Below are 18,387 nucleotides of genomic sequence, written 5' to 3' on the forward strand. Positions count from 1 at the left end.
CTACTGAATGTAGATTTGTCTTGATTTTTTAAGCTATTTGAAATGGATGCTTCTGACAAAAACACTCCACATTTGTAAGAGATGTTAATTTGAAGAAATTACATCTTTGGACTTCTAATTTATTCAAGTAGTAATAAAGGGACCTTGTTCATTAGTTTCCAAGTCTTCATGATCTCATTGGGGTTTTCCTGGCAAAGACGCTAGAGTGGTTTGCCATTTCCTTCCCCAGCTCATTTTACAAATGAGGAAGCTGAGGCAGACGGGGTCAAGTGACTTGTCCACAACTTGTGAATGTCTGAGGCCAGATCTGAACTCAAGAAAGATGAGTTTTCCTGACTCTAAGCCTAGCACTGGATCCACTGAGTCACCTAGCTGCACATCATAATGGGAGTGACAATGTCAGATTCAATTTAGCAAATCCTTGTTAAGCCCTTGCCCAGTGAGGCACGGTGTTCCATGCCTAATGGACTCAAGGATTTACTGAAGGTTATGTAAAGTTCCTTGAGACACCTATCAGAATAAAAGTTAAGCAGATCACAACCTAAGCGCAAGGAGTCAAATCAAAGCTCTGTGTCTGTGCTTGACAATTTTGGGGGTCTGTCAGTTATTAGAAATTTAAAGAGGGGATAACAAAAAGTATATTGGGGAATGATAAGTTAAATGTCGGCAAATAAGAGAAAAGAGCCTCTGTTTATTGTTGGAGTTGAATGCTTATCACACTAATAGTGGGCCAAGTCATCAACAGACATAGGCAATATAGCTGAGTGATCACTGGAAGTTGATAAATCATCTCAGTAATTCCTATAAGAAACAGACTAGTACTTCTCTTATGCACTGTTCCTGGCACATAGTAAATACTTTATAAATGCTTGACTGATTGCTGAGAGAGAACTAATTCTAGTGTCTTCAGGAAAACATCCATTTGACTTGCAGTGATCTCAAAATGTGTCAGATTGAAGGAAACACCCCCTCCCCCAAAAGCCCAAATTTTTGCAGAAGAGTGTTGTGAAACTGACCTCATTTCCCGGAAATAGTTAGTATAGTAGTCAAAGTGCAGTCTGGGGTTGCCCTTTGGCTCAGTACCGACCTGAACTCAAGGAATTTGGGCAGGTTCTGATCTGACCTTAACAACTACGTTCAGCTCCATAAGATGATTCTCCCATTTTCAGCCTAAAGTTTCCGAGTAGCTGACAGCTCATTATTGGGAGAAATGTTGACACTCTACATGTTTGTGGCCAGACTCTCAAATAAGCACACTGCTATAGAAATAAGAGAGTTTTAAGAGCCACAGTGATGGTTGAGTGCAGCTCCTGGCCCTATGCTGATATGCATAGCTAGAAATCAAGACCAAATAAATCGACTGACTCAATACTTGTCATTTCAAAAGTAAAATGCAGCTTCCTGATGACTAATTAGAAGACTATGATACTGTTCCCTAGTGCTGATATTATCAGGACCTTCCCCATGGAAACCGAGTCATGGAGAATCAACTCAGGAAAATTTGGGGGAAGACTTTCCTGTAGTACTGGCTGGACTTTGGCTGGTATATGGAGAATTGGGAGGGGGAAGGAAGGAGGAATTTTGGTGACTCCAAATAGCTTCTGCCTAAAAATCAAATGCTCTTTTTATCTGCCTACTCAGTGAATCTTTTCTCTGCATACTCAGTCCACTAGCCCAGCTAACTCATCTCCAGGAAGGAAATATTGCCCCTTTCACCCCCTTTAACTTACAACCCCCTGCCCCCCAAGATGTAGGGTAAACTTTTTGTGATTGTTTTTTTCCTTTTTAAGGATTCTCTTGATTTCTAGTTGACCTCATTTCATTTAGAGGAAATGTTGGTGGGGAGGGGGGAAAGGAAAGGGACAGTCATTGGAGACAATGTAATTAGCCCAGGCTCTCGGACAATTTACTATTCTGTGCTGCTATTAATCATTCGAAGAACATTTATTATTAGACATATTCCCATTGCAAAGCAATGAGATACAAAAGTAGAGACCACATAGACTTTGCCCTGAAGGAGCTTATAATCCATGTCTCTCCCCTTCCTTCAAACAGTTGTGAGTGGGATAGGTTTAGTGAAGACTTCTCAGATTGTAATTCTTCTCCCAGGGGTGAGGTAAGACTGAGAGGCTCAAGGTTACTATATTTTTAGAACAGAATAATTCCATATAAGGATATAAAACTATGTAGTACATTAGGGTCTTAATGATTGGATAAAGTTTACCTAATTCTTCAATGTCTTCATTTCAAAAGGGATTGGTTAGATTTCGTGTCTAGAATGTAAGATCATATTCTCAGCTAATGAGAATAATGGTCAGTGGGGGGGAGGGACTTGCGTTAGAGTCTATATAAATCACTTCCTTTTCTTTGTCTTCGGCTTTCCTACTCCAGGTGAACTGCTGTAGGATTGTCCAGATTCTCGAGAATCGAATAAATCTCTTTTCTGTCATCACTTTGAGAGGCCTCTGAGTAATTGATTTATGTAGGGACTTGAGCCATCCCACACAGTTGCTAGGGTGATTTCCTACAGCTCAGGTGGGACAATTGTGAAATTTAGACTAGAGTTGACTATTGTTTAAGTATTAAGAATTGTATCTAATCACAGGAATCAGTATTTATGAATCAAATTTTGACTGAATTGTAAAGGCTTTAGTAGTAAAATTTGTAAGAGTTTAACTTCCCTACTCCTGTGGGCTGCAAAAACCCACATCTGTTAGCTTTTTGCTGACCCTGGAAGGGAGGGAAGAGGGAAAAGGGAGATCAGTCAACCTGATCTTAATATGTTTGCCTAGCACAAGGCCACTCTGGTGATAGGTAGTGCTTACCATGACACTTTCCAGAGGATGTTAGTCAAAATCTGTGGTTGTACCATTGCCATGAGTCTTGGAAATGGCCTCTCTGAGTCAAGCCAAATGTCAACTCACCCTTTATCTCCATGTTAGACCAATCACAGTCTTAGTGTAGTTTGCATCACTAAACTGCTTCTGGTACCTTATGTAACCAGCTGTATAAAAGAGCTCCTTTGACTGTCAGACCCTTGACTACTGGGGGGCCTTGGATCCTTTTTATTGGTAATTACTAACCTTGCTAATAAATTGATTGGATCTCTGTGCCTCAATTTCTCTTTATCGCAGATTTTTTTTATCACAACACAATGTCATTCTCCTCAATAAATTCTAGTAGCATCCTTTTATCTCCAGAATCAAATATAAACTCCTTTATTTGATATTTGAAGCACTTTGCCCAGTCTACCTTTCCAACCTTTTTTATATAACTCCCCTTCCTACTCCTTACAATCCATTGACATTGTCTTCTTCCTCTTCTTCACAAATGGCATTCCATTTCTCTTCTCTCTGCCTTTGAATAGCTGCCCCCATGTGTAGAATGCATGCCTTCTCACCTTCACTTCTTAGAATCCCTGATTTATTTCAAGCTCAAGAGCCACCTTACGTATGAGATAATCTTAATCTTCTATAGGTGATAGTGCCCTACTCCCTTTTGAGGATACTGTGATGTACCCAAGTGAAGTAATTTGACTAAGGTCATTAAAAAAAACAACTGACTGAGCAAGGATTTGAACTCAAGCCCTCTAACTCTCACTATCAACTCCTGGCTTCCTTCAAGTCTTGGCTCAGATCTCAGCCTTTCCTGGTCTCCACTGTCTCTCTCCCTCCCAGATCCTTCCCCCTCCCCCTGCAGATTACCTTCCATTTACACTGAGTATATCTTTTATGTACACAGTTATTTGCATGTTGTCTCCCCTATTAAAATGTAATTAAAAGGCCTTTGAAGACAGGCATCATGCTTCTTTCTATCCCCAGAGCTTAGCACAGTGCCCTATATATATAAAACATGTATTTGATTAAAATAATTAATGCTTAATTAATGCTTGTTGACTGACTTGAAGTTCAGTGCTGCCTCTCTTATTCTGTGTGTAAATCTGAAAAACAGCTAGATAAAATAAAATATTACATATGTTAGTTTTCAGATTTCTTTAATCTAAGAATCTCCTAAAGAATTCCCAACTCGATGTAATGAGATACTGGCCAATGACAGCCCAGTCCTTACTATCATGAGCATTGAGCTCCAGCTGATGCAATGCCTTCTGTGGATATGGGGGAAGGATGGCTTTATTTTTGGATGTGTTTTATTCAAAATGTCTGTGGGTATACAGTTTGAATTGCCCATCAAGTAGCTGCAGATGCAAAATTAGAGATCAGGAGGAAGATTAGGGTTGGATAAGTAGATTTGAGAATAATGGCAAAGAGATGATAATTGAATCCATGGGAACAAATGAGATTATCAAGTAGAAAAGCATAGAGGGAGAAAACCCAGGATAGAGCCCTTTGGGATACCCAGCGAAGAAGACTGAGAAGGAATGGGCAGACAAAAGAATCAGTAGAGAGTAACGTTGTGAAAACGCTGGAGAGAAGAAGGGGACCAATGGTACCAAAGGCTGCAGAGAAGTCATGAAGGATGAGGACTGAAAAAGGCTACTTGATTTGGCAATTAAGAGGTCACTGATAACTTTGGAGAGATCAGCCATGGAGTGGCTCAGTTCCATTTTTTTTCATACCTAAACTAAAAGTCAAGCTTACATATGTTGTCCCTAAAGATCCATCTGTCAAAAAACAAACATTTCTTAAGTGCCTTCTATGTTTCAGGGACTGGGCCATGTGCTAGATACAAAGACAAAAATGAAATAGTTACTGCCTTTGAGAAACAATCTACAAACCCAGGAAAGAGAAGTACTGACTATGTAGCTTTTACCAGTGCTAAACAACTAGTAGACTTGGCTAATATATACTACCTGGAAAGAGTAAATCTTAATAAAGAGATTGTTGCATAAATCAATTTATATATTTAGTGTTACATTAATCAAACTACCAAGGAATTACTAAAAGTGACACTGAATTCTGTTTAGTTATAATGGCTAATCTTGATCCTGAGAAGAGATGAGGAAATTAATTACCCTTTTTTTGTTGGAAAGGGGGTGAAATGTTATACATATTCTCAGAGTAAGTGGTTATTTTCACATAATTATTTTTCCTTGTTACAAGGAAAGGAGGAGGAGGAAGGATATATCTAGAAATGATTCTGTAAAAAGAAGATATCATATGAAAGCTATCAATACAATTTTTTTAAAGAAAGGATTTAATGATCTTCATGGAACACATAAAGGGACACTTTTCAAGTTAAGCTTTTATTCCAGGGAGAATTTTGATTGTTATATTAATTCCTTTGAAAAACCTTTGTACCACCTAAGGCACAAGAGAAACTGCAACCAATTTTATCCCTTTTTAAGTGATCTTCAACTGCTAAAAAAATAGCTATTATGAAAATATAAACAACTGATCCTTTTCCTCCATCTTCTAATGATTACAGGAGTAAACTGGGAAAATCATTACCAATATATCAGAACAGATTTTCTGTCTAACTTGGAACCAAAAACATTCACAAAAATCTAGAGAAGAGATGGTATTCAGGAGAAGAGAGTGATCAACAGTGTCCAAGGTTGTAGAGTAGATAAAAGAAGGATGTGGGTTTAGAAAAGGCCAAATATACAAAACAAATTTAAATGCAGTATTTTAATAGGTTTTGAGATAAAAGTTTATAATCAATCAATCAAGTCAACTGATTAATTAGCATTGATTCAACATCTACTATATGCTAAGTACTGTGCTAAGTCCCAGAGATACAAAAGGAGACAAAGACAGTCCCTGTCCCCAAGGCAGTGTTGCACAGTAGATAGAAAACAGAGTCAGGAAGAATTGGGTCCGTGGTCCTCTTCTGACAAATACTGATGTACTTCTGGTAGAAGGAGCTCCTTTTATCAATGAAATCACATTGGGTTCAAAAAAAAGTAATAAATGTCTACTCCTCCCCCTGCTCTGGGGAAGGAGAGGAGACTTTGGCCTGGAAGTTAGAGAGAGGAGATAGTTACAGGAAGGGATATAATAATTAACGATAGCTAACATTTATATAGCACTTTGCTAACTGATTTACATATTACTATCTCATTTGATCCAACAGCCCTGTGAAATAGGTCCTATTAATATCTCCATGTTACAGAGAAGAAAACTGAAGCAAAGTGAGGTTAAATGATTTATGTAGTGTCATGCATCTAATAAGTATCTATGACAAGATTTGAACTTAGATCTTCTGTCCCCAAAGTCACTGTTTGATCCAGTTCACCATCCAGTTGTGCTCCCGTGGCAGAAGGAAACACGCTCAGACTCAGAGAGAGGGATGCCATATCACACTTGTATTAGGTGGGACTGGTCACTATGGTCCACTTTTCTTGCTCCATGATGGGTTACCTTCTTCCAGGTGAGATCAGAGGTCACATTCAAGACAAATTAACTGAAACAAAAAACATTACTTCCTGTGGGAGCCTGATCTACCAAGATCCCATGTCTATGGAAAATGTATCCCATCCAATCTCTTCTCTCCTTCCAGTACAATTTTTTTTCTCATCCCTTTATTTTTTTGGAGAGGGAGGGGATATCATCCCATCAAAATAACCTTATATCCACACCTTCTGTCTACATATACTCTTTCTAATTGCACTTATAGTAGTATAGTTGTTAAGAGTTACAAATATTATCTTGCCATATAGAAATATAAATAGTTCAACCTTATTGAATTTCTTATTTTTTCTCTTTGTTGTTTCTTTTTTACCGTTTTTCCATTGAGTCTCATATTTGGAGGTCAAATTTTTTTATTCAGCTCATTCTTTTAACTAGAATGCTTGAAAGTCCTCTATTTTGTTAAATATCCATCCCCTCTCCCCCCCAAACCGAAAGAGTATATTCAATTTTGCAGGATAGGTGATTCTTGGTTGTAATACTAACTCCTTTGCATTCTGGTATATCATATTCCAAACCCTCCAGTTCTTTAATATAGAAGCTGCCAAATCCTGTGTAATCCTGACTGTAGCTCTACAATATTTGAATTGTTTCTTTTTTGGCTGCCTGCAATAATTTCTCTTCAGTCAATGAGCTCTGGAATTTGGCTATGTTGTTACTGGGAGTTTTCATTTTGGGATAACTCTCAGGTAACAATCAGTGTAGTCTTTCAATTTTTATTTTGCCCTCTGGTTCTGTCTGGGAAGTTTTGAAAGATGCTGTCCAGCCTATTTTTTTTTAATCGTGGCTTTTTATATTATCTCTCCCATATCTATTTTCTAGATCAGTTGTTTTTCCAATGAGAAATCCCATATTTTCTTCTCTTTTTTTACTTTTTAAATTTTGTTTTATTTTTTATCTGGATATTTCATTGTCATTAGTTTCCACTTGTTCTATTTTAATTTTTAATGAATTATTTTCTTCAGTGAGCTTTTGTACTTCCTTTTCTATTGGGACAATTTTAGGGAGTTATTTTCCCTGGTAAATATTTGTATATCTTTTCCCATGCTATTTACTCTTTTTTCATAATTTTCTTTCTTTTTTAAAGTAGAATTAAGTACAGTATGCTTTACTAACAACAAGACTAATAAAGCACATTTGTGAGCACTGAACAATTATTTTAACCTGATTCTAATCAAAAGCAGAACCTTCTCAGGCTATAGGTTATTATACTTTTCTCTTAGCTTTAGCCCAGTGACTAAATATTTTTTAAAAATTTATTTATTTAGTACTTTATTTTCCCCCAGTTACATGTAAGAACAATTTTTAACCTTCACTTTTAAAACTTTGAGTTCCAAATTATCTCCCTCTCTCTCTCTCTACCACTCCTCATTGAGAAGACAAGCAATTCAATATAGGTTATACATGTGCATGCAGAGCATATCCATAACAGTCATGTTGTGAAAGAAACCGTAGACAAAAAAACTGAAGAAAAATTTAAAAAGTATACTTCAGTCTGTATTCAGATACCACCAGTTCTTTCTCTGGGGATGGATAGCATTTTTTATAAGTCCTTCAGAATTGTCTTGGGTTGTTGTATTGCTAAGAATGGCTAAGTCATTCACAGATGATCGTCTTACAATATTGTTACTTTGTACATTTCACTTTGCATCAGCCCATGCAAGTCTGCCTAGGTTTTTCTGAGAGCATCCTGCTCATCATTTCTTATATAGTACAATAGTATTCCATCATAACCACATACTACTTGTTCAGGTCATTCCCCAGTTGCTGGGGGAAAATTGAGTTATGTCTCTTCCTATCACTATCTCCTCTCTCTAACTTCCAGGCCAAAGTCTCCTCTCCTTCTCCAGAGCAGGGGGAGGGGTAGATATAGAACAAGAAACATTACACTTATTACTTTTTTTTTTAACCCAATGTGATTTCATTGATAAAAGGAGCTTCCTTTTATGTAGAAGGAGATTCCTTCTGATGTAGCAGAAGCACGTCAGTATTTGTCAGAAGTGAACCAGGGACCCAGTTCTTCCTGACTCTGTTTTCTATCTACTGTGCAACACTGCCTTGGGAACAGGGACTGTCTTTGTCTCTTTTTGTATCCCTGAGGCTTAGCACAGCATATAGTAGATGCTGAATCAATGCTAATTAATTGGTTGACTATTGATTGATTGATTATAAACTCTTATCTCAAAAACTATTAAAATAATGCATTTAAATTTGTTTTGTTTATTTGGCCAGTAGCTTTTTTCAATCCTCCTCCTTTATGACTTCTCTACAGCCTTTGATACCATAGATCCCTTTCTTCTCTTTGATTCTTCTCTCCAATGTTTTCATAACATTACTCTCTCCTGATTCTTCTGTCTGAGCATTCCTTCTCAGTCTTCTTTGCTGGATATCCCAAAGTGTTCTATCCTGGGTCTTCTCCTCCCTTTATACTTTTCCACATGGAAATCTCATCTATTTCTATGGATTCAATTATTATCTCTATGCCTTGATTCTCAAATGTATTTATCCAACCCTAATCTCCTTCATGATCTCTAATCTTGCATCTGCAGCTACTTGATGGATAACTCAAACTGTATGCCCATAGATATTTTAAATAAAACGTATCCAAAAATTAAAGTCACTTTCCCTCCCTCCATGTCCACATGGCTCATTGCATCAGGTGCAGCCCAATTTCTAATTCTTTGCCTCAGAAAAAAGCTGCTATAAATAGTTTTGAATATATAGGTCCTTTTCCTTTTCATTTCTTTTGGGATACAGACCCAGAAGTGGTTTTGCAGGGTCAAAGGGTATGCATGGTTTTAGAGCCCTTAGGCACAGTTCTGAATTTCTCTATAGAATGGTTCAATCAGTTCACAGCTCCATCAATAGTAAATTAATGCCTCTTTTTTCCCTCCAACATTTGTCACTATTATTGTCTACTACTGTCTTATTAGCCAATCTAATAGGTATGAAGTAATACCTCAGAATTTTTTAAATTTGCTTTTCTCCAATCAATATTGAGTTAGAGTATTTTTTCATATGGCCGTAGATAATTTTGATTACTTCATCTGAAAATTGATCATATCTTTTGATCGTTTATCAATTGGGGAATGGCTCTTATTTTTGTAAATTTGACTGAGGCCTTTTTCAGAGAAATTTACTTAAAATTTTTTTTCACTGTTAATATTTATAACTGTATTTCTCTCCATCCTGTCACCTTCATTTAATATATTCTCTCTCTCTACTTTCACCCTGTCCCTCCTCAAAAGTGTTTTGCTTCTGACTACTCCCTCCCCCGATCTGCCCTCCCTTCTAGTACAACTCCCCCACCCCCCATTCTTCACTGCTTCTCTTATCCCCTTCTCCTATTTTCCTGTAGGGTAAGATGGATTTCTATACCCAACTGGGTATGTATGTTATTCCCTCTTTGAGCCAATTCTGATGAGGGTAAGGTTCACTCACTTCCCCTCACCTGCCCCCTCATCTCTTCCACTGTGAAAGCCTTTTCTTGTTTCTTTTATGTGAGATAATTTACTCCATTCTACCTCTCCCTTTCTTCTTCTCCCAGTGCATTCCTCTCTCTCACTCCTTAGTCTTTTTTTTTAGGTATCATCCTTTCATAGTCAACTCACACCTGTGCCCTCTGTCTATATATACTCCTTCTAACTACCCTAACAATGAGAAAGGTCTCATGAGTTACAAATATCATCTTCCCATGTAGGAATGTAAACAATTTAACCTTATTAAGTCCCTTATGATGTCCCTGTCCTATTTACCTTTTTATGCTTCTCTTGAGTCTTGTATTTGAAAGTCAAGGATGCTTGAGAGTCCTTTATTTCATTGAATTTCCATTTTTTCTCCTGAAGGATTATACTCAGATTATACTCAGCTGGGTAGGTGATTCTTATTGTAATCTTAGCTCCTTTGATCTCTGGAAAATCATATTCCAAGCCTTCTGATTCTTTGATGTAGAAGCTGCTAAATCTTGTGTTATCCTGACTGTGGTTCCATGATACTTGAATTATTTCTTTCTGGCCACTTTCAATATTTTCTCCTTGACCTAGAAACTCTGGAATTTGACTATAATATTCTTGGCAGTTTTCATTTTGGGATCTCTTTCAGGAGGTGATCAGTGGATTCTTTCCATTTCTATTTTGCCCTCTGGTTCTAGAAGATCAGGGTAGTGTTCCTCAATCATTTCTTGCAAGATGATGTCTAGGCTCTTTTTTTTGATCATGGCCTTCAGGTGGTCCAATAATTTTAAAATTCTCTCTCCTGGATCTATTTTCCAGGTTTTTCCAATGAGTTATTTCACTTCTATTTTTTCATTCTTTTGGTTTTGTTTTTTATTGTTTTGTTATTTCTTATCAAGTCATTAGTTTCCACTGGCTCCATTCAAATTTTTAAGGAATTACTTTCTTCAGTGAGCTTTTGGACCTCTTTTTCCATCTGGTCAATTCTACTTTTTGAGGCATTCTTCTCTTCATTGGTTTTTTCAACCTCTTTTAACATTTGGCCTAGTCTGCTTTTTAAGGTGTTATTTTCTTTAGTTTTTTTCTGTCTCCTTAATACCAAGCTATTGACATGTTTTTCATGATTTTCTTGCATCACTGTCATTTCCTTTCCCAATTTTTCCTTAACCTCTCTTACTTGATTTTCAAAATCCTTTTTGAGCTCTTCCGTGGCCTGAGACCAATTTTTATTTTTCTTGGAGGCTGTGGATGTAGTCATTTTGACATTCTTATTCTAAGTTTATGCCTTGATCTTCCCTATCACCATAATATCTTTCTATAGTCAAGCATTTTTTTTTTGCTCATTTTTTCTGCCTTTTTTTTTGTGTGTGTGACTTGTTGTTTTTATGTGAGCTGTGGTCCTGCATTGTCCCAAGTTCTAGATCTTTCTGTTGGCTTTCACTGAGCTTCAGGATTTAGCTGCATGCTTTCTCCAGAGGGTAAACTTCGCTTTTGGCTGGTACTGGGTGGTACTCCCTTGAGTGAGGACTGCTGGCCTGCTCCAAGGATGGGGCTCTGCTGCTGGGTTTCTGTGAAAATAGGGTCTCTCTGCTGGTAGGGCCCAGGAGTATGATCTTATTGTTGGCCACTCCAGCGATGGGACTTCACTACTCATCAGCAATGGAGTCAAGGCCTCTCTGGTAGCTTGTGCTAGAGGTGCTATCACTAGGATGGGCCTGGCTGTGTTGCATAGATTGCTCAGTTGCCTAGAAGGCTGCTGGATTTCAGCAGGGCAGGACTTCCCTGGTAGATTGCCCCAAGCCTAGAGCCTTGTTGCAGTCCCCCTGCTGTGAAGCTGGCTGCTGCTGCTGCTCTTATACCTTGCTTCCCTCCCACCCCAGTGAGGCAGATCTTTCCTGCTGGCCTGGGAAGCTGCTTCCCTAACCCTAGATCAATTCTGAGGCATCGTTTTAGTTGTTTGGAGGGAAATTCGGGAGGATTTCTGAGGTGTTCCTTTCTTTCTCCACCATCTTGGCACCAGATCCTGGTACATTTTTAGAAACCATTTTGCTTCTATTCTATGCTTTGTGACTCCTCTGTCTATCATCAGCAGGCTCTTTGTCTGAAAATACAATGTAAACCCAGGCCCCCAAAGGCTCTTATCATTTGAGTACACCCAATGACTTATGTGAGCCATCATGTAGTATATTTCTCCATGGAATAGTTGAGGCAAGGGAGACGATATGCGACTGTGAATTGATGTAACTGCCTCTGCTGTTCTTGGTTATGAATAACAATAAACTATGCTAATCCATTCCAGTGTAGCATGCCATTTACCAAAAATCTGCCCTAAATTTGTATGACAGTTACTATTTAACATTATGCTAAAACTTCTAGCTTTAGTAATAAGAAAGAAATCGAGGAATAAGCATAGAAAACAAAATCATCCCTTTTGCAGAAGATCTGATGGTATATCTGGAGAAAGCTATAGAATCAACTAAAAATTGGTTAAAACAATAACTTCAGCAAAGTTGCAGGATATAAGATAAATCCACATAAATCATCAGCATTTCGATATATAACCAACAAAACCAAATAAGAAGAGCTAGCAGGAGAAATGCCATCCAAAATATCTAGAAAAGTTATAGAACACTTGGCAGCACATCTGCCAAGAATCAGTTAAGGACTATACGAATCTAATTATAAAATACTCTTTGTAGAAATAAAGATGGACTTAAACAATTGGAGAAACATTAATTGCTCATAGATGGGTTAAATCAATATGGTAAAAATGACAATACTACCTAAATTAATTACTTATTCAGTACTATACCAATCAACTCCCAAAAGAATATTTTTTTAGAACTTGAAAAATAATAACAAAATTCATATGGAGAAACAAAAGGCCAAAAATCAAGGATTATAATGAAAAAAATTAGAAAGAAAGGGGATCTATCTATATTAGTTCTAACTATGCTACAAAACAATAATCGTTAAAATGATGTGGAGCTAGCTATAAAAAAAGAGGTTGATAAGAGTAGGTACTCAGCATATAGATGTTTCAGACACAATATCATAGTATTCAATAAACCCAAAGACATTGGGTACTGGGGGAAAGGTTCATTATTTTACAAAAACTACTGAGAAGATGGAATATCAGTCTGCAGAAACTAGGTTTAGACTGACAGTTATACCACATGCCAAATAATAATAACTTGAATATAAAAAGTTGTATCATTGTATCATAAACAAATTAGAAGTGTAAAGAAGAAATTACCTTTCAGATCTATGAACAGGGAAGCATGTATATGGATAGGGAAACAAGTAATCACTGAAGATAAAATGTATAATTGTGATTATCTAAAATTCTCAAGTTTTGGGCAAACAAATCTAATGAAATAAAAATTAGAAGGGAAACAGGTGAGTGGAGGGGAAAATCTTTGCAACAAGTTTCTCTGATAAAGGTCTCATTTCCAAGATATTTAAGGAACTGATACAAATTTATAAGATACATTATTATTCCTCAGTAGATAAATGGTCAAATGATATGGACTATTTAAGTGAGTTAAACAATTTAGTTTTCAAATATCAATAATCACATAAAAATTAGAGAAATACACATTAAAGCAACTATGAGATTCTACATTATACCAATGCAAGTGGTAAAGAAGACAAAAAAAGGAAACTGACAAATAGCTGAAGACTTGGAAAAAACAGAGAAAACTTTTGGTAGAACTGTGAATTGGTCCAGCCGTTCTGGAAAGCACTTTGTTTCTATGCTCAGAAAGTTTTCAAACTGTGAATGACCTTTAAGCCAGCTGCTGTACCACTGCTAGGCTTATACCTCAAAGAGATCAAAGAAAGAAGACAAAGACCTATATGAACAAAAAAAATTTATAGTAGCTGTTTTTGTGATAGCCCAAATTGGAAACTAAGTGTTCTGATTTGGAAATTGATAAACACATCATGGTGGGTGAATATCAATATTATTTCATAAGAGATGGCAAAAAATGGACAATTTCAAAGGAAACTTGCAAGACCTTTATGAACTTATACAGAATGAATTGAGCAGAACTAGGAGAACAATTTACATAATGATGACAACATTATAGAGCAAAACAACTTAAAAAGACCTTAGAATTCTGATCAATGTTATTACAAATCTTGAATCCAAAAGAAGAAAGGTAAAACATGACACCTTCTAAAAGAGAGATGAACTTAAAATTCAGAAAGAGACATACATTTTTGGATGAGGCTAATATGGGAATTTGTTTTGTCAAATTATGTAAATATGTATCGAGGGATTTGTTTTTCAGTTTTTTAAAAAATTTGCTCAATGGGAAAGGAGCAAAATAATAAAAAAATACTCTGTACTTGAAAAATAAAAATAATTTTAAAAAAGAAAAGGAAAAGTAGGGTATGTTATAGTGTATATTTTTAATACAATTGATTGTCAGTTTACATAGTTGTGTCTCTGAAAAATCTTGTGGAAACTGGGCTTTTATAAACTGAATCATTTCTTAAATGCACTGTGGATATGATATAAAGACAGACTGACTTAATTGAGGTAATCCTGGGGTAAAGACATGAAAGATTTGAAGGAAATCCTAATTATGATACTTACTAGCTGAGCAAATCACTTATCCACTCCATTATATGCAGGGGTGTGCTGGAGTCAGTTCAAGTCAGTTCTCAAGCTGATTCATTAAGTTATCAGTATGAGCATCTTTGATATGGATAAATGCTACAAATTAGGACTCCATCTATTGTTTTGTTGTTATGGGAAAAATACCTTCTTTCTGAGTTCATGTGCTGAGTAACTGTTGGCAAGTATATATTTACTACAAAGCAGAAATTATGGAGAATAAAACCCCAAGTTTTATATTATGCTCAAGAATAGGTTCAGGCCTCAGAGAAACCTGAACCTCTATTAGTATTCACATAAGGTCTTATATAGGCAAAATTATGTCAGAGTGACAGAGAATTCATTTATATATTGCAATATTGTATATTCCTCTTAGGCCATAAAAGTTTAAAAGAAGATAGATCCATAATCTCATACTTCCTTCAATATCATAAAAGTTGAACCGATTTAGTTAAACAGAGTCATAATTTCCTATATCCCTTAAGGAAACAAACTGCATCAAACAAACTCTATAGGATAGACTAAATCAGGTTACAGACTAAACTACATTTAGAAGATTCACAAATACGTTAATTGAAAAGGAGGATTAACAAGTAGCCAAGAAGTCAAAGACAGTTGAGATTCTTCCTTTGGCTTCTTACCTAAGGAATGTTTAAGCCACTAAGTAAATTTTCACATCCCATAGGACAGGTTTTGGTTAGGTGGAGTTAATATTATGAGAAACTTTTAGTTAACCAAGATTTGCAGGAGAAATGAAAGGAAATCATAAATTCTCATAACACCTATGAAATCATCAAATGCTACAAATCAGAGCTCAATTTATTATTTGGTTGGTTGTCTAAATTTAAGAAAGTGATGAAGAAAAATGTCAGTTACATAGATTAAAATTCAAAGTGTGTCTGTGAATACACATCCTCCACTTCATGAGAAACCCCCTGCTCTTCTCTATACTATTACTAGTCCTTGGTACAATGAACACAATTTGCCAAACTAAAAATGGAGACACGTGGTCTGACAAAGGATCTAAAACAGATTTCAAACTTGAAGACACATTAGAGATCATCTAGTTCACTCACTTCATTTTGCAGATGAGGGAACCTAGGCCCAGGAGGACTGACTTTCTCAAGGTTAATTCAAAGTAATGTAATCAGCCCTAGAGACAAGAAGATCTGTGTTCAACTGTGACCTCTGGCACATTGTGTACTATGATCCTGAGCAAGTCACTTAATATTTCAGTGCCCCAAGCAACTTTTTTTTCTTTTTGAGGCAATCAGGGTTAAGTGACTTGCCCAGGTAGTGTCTGAAGCTGTATTTGAACTCAGGTCCTTCTGGCTCCAGGGCCCTTTGCTCTATCTATTGCACCACCTACCTGCCCTTCTCAAGCAACTCTTTGAGACTAAATTCATATTTGCCAGGTGGATCACGGGGGATACAAACATAAGTGTCCCCTCCCTTGAGTAGTACACCTTCCAGTGAAAGGAGACAGAATATACTTACATAGATATATAACATTTGTAGCATAATTATTTGGGGGAAGACACTAACAGCTGGAAAGGGGATTAGGGCCTAAATTCTAATCCGGACTGCCACTAGTTAGCTGTGTAACTTTGGGAAAGATATGTATCCTTTCTCAGCCTCAGGTTGTCATCTGCAAAATGAGAGCATGGTATTAGATGATGATCATGGTATATTGTAAAGATCCCTAAACCTAAATATTAAAGAATTCTTTGTTCTGCTTTCAGTTAAGTCACAATACCTCTAGGTTTCAACTCTCCTAGATATATTGTACCTCCTCCCACCACTAGAATGTAGTCTCTTTGAGATGACCAACAAGCTTGCTTTTGCATCGTATCCCCAGTGACTGACACAAAGCAACACTTAACAAATGCTTATTGATGGATGAATGAGTGTGTTGCTCATTACTGACAGATGGAAAAATTCAATGTTGGAGGGACCCAGTAGATAAATAGGCATGTTATTTCATTGATTGCTGTGAAATGTTCCAACCATCTTAGAAAGTCACATGGAATTATATTAAACAAATAAAAGTTTTAGTATTGTGTGGTGGATCTAGATGGTTCAATGGATAGAGAGCTAAGTCTAGAGTTAGTTAGGGAGGCCAGTTCAAATACAGCACCCGACACTTACAAGCTATGTGACCCTGTGCAAATCACTTAACTTGTATTTGCCTTTTAATCCCCCTAGAGAAGGAAATGGTGAACCATTCCAGTTGTTTGTCCTTCATTCTCAGTATCTTTGCCAAGAAAACCTCATGGATTGTATGATCCATGGAGTCATGAAGAGTTAAACACAACTGAACTGCTGAGCAACAACCACCTCTGACTTCAAGTGAAACATTGTGCATATATATGTAGATACTCACATGCTTGCTAACAAGTATCCCTTTCCTTGGCTCAGCTTTCCCTCTAGAGTTTGTATGTCTTATGTCTAGTGGTTTTAATTCACGTGAATAAATTAATCCCCCTCTGCCCAAAACTCCCCTGCTTGTAATCCTTGAGCTGGTTTAGTAGTAATATCTAAATGTTCCTCCACTGTGTTTGTGACTTCCAGAGGGAGTCAGCACCTTCTCAACCTCTCTTGTGTCTCTTTACAGATTGGAATATTTCTCTCTGTCTCTCCAGACCCAAACCTTCCCCAAAGAATCTCTACCCACGCTAGCATTAATCACAAGGATTACTAGTGTTCAGGGTTTCTTTTATGTAAGAGGGAATAAAGTGATACAATGAAATGGTATCAAGTGGAGGTGATGGGGTGCTTGGGTGCATGTGCTTAGACCCCAATTCTAAAATCACATTTCTCTCTAAAAATCACATTTCTCCCTAACCTCAAAGCGCTATCCCAGGCAGTTTCTCCCCAGTTCAAGGACACAGCCTGCCCCAGCAAAAATCATTATCTCCCTCCTAGCTACAGTAGCCAGGTGCTCCTATAGAATTTAATAGTCTGAACCACCTGTGGACTGGCTGAATGAGCTGTGCACCGGGTCACAATGACATTTACTACTCACTGATCAATCACATGCATCCTAGACTTAGACATACACATAATCCCTCATATTTATCTTGTCTAACAAGACATTGATGAGAACAGCCTGGTATTTCTCACTCAGCCCAGACTGCTATTTGACTTAGTGGTATTTCAGGACTAAAACCACACCTCCAGGTAGCCCCCCTTGGGCTATTTCCCAATGAACTCTGGGTAAAACACCTGCGCAATAGACACCAAAAGTGCATGTTCCCTTAAGAACTAACCACTCCTTAACCACTCCCTAATCCTGCCCTGAATCACCAAATTAACATATTTGGCACAAGTTATACTATACAATATCCTATATAAATTTTACTGTACGCCTCTAAGGTTGCAGCTTCCCTAAGAACTCTTGCCTGCTGAAAAGCATAATAAACCTTGACCTTGACCTCAACAGTGCTTGAGTCTGTGAATTCTTCTCCAGAAGGGAATTCTAGACTTGGAGTTCCCCCCACTTCCAGCCCTCATCAGAGGGAGGTCAATTCATTACCTATAAAGTAGCCTGCACTAGTCATTATTAACTTCATACAAAGGAAGAAATTAGCTTTAAATCCTTCCTCTTTTTGGGAAAGAGGGAAAGATGGAGGAGGAAGGGTTGTACAGGTAATGGGACTGACTTTAATGTTTCATCCAGGGGAAAGGTGGGAAAGGATTTACCTCTGAGAGGATGGTTGGGTTAGCTCATTCTTATTATTTCAGCCAAGACTTCATATGCCCAAGTCAGCTATACTCTTAGTAAGGGTGAAGCAGCTAGTGGCACAGTGGATAAAGTACTCAGTCTGGAGTCAGTAAGACTTGAGTTCAAATCCAGTCTCGGATACTTACTAGCTGTATGACCCTCAGCAAGTCACAGCACCTCTATTTGCCTCAATTTTCTCAACTGTAAAATGAGAAGAAC

This window comes from Notamacropus eugenii, chromosome 1, assembly GCF_028372415.1.
Source record: "Notamacropus eugenii isolate mMacEug1 chromosome 1, mMacEug1.pri_v2, whole genome shotgun sequence".
NCBI lineage: Eukaryota > Metazoa > Chordata > Mammalia > Diprotodontia > Macropodidae > Notamacropus > Notamacropus eugenii.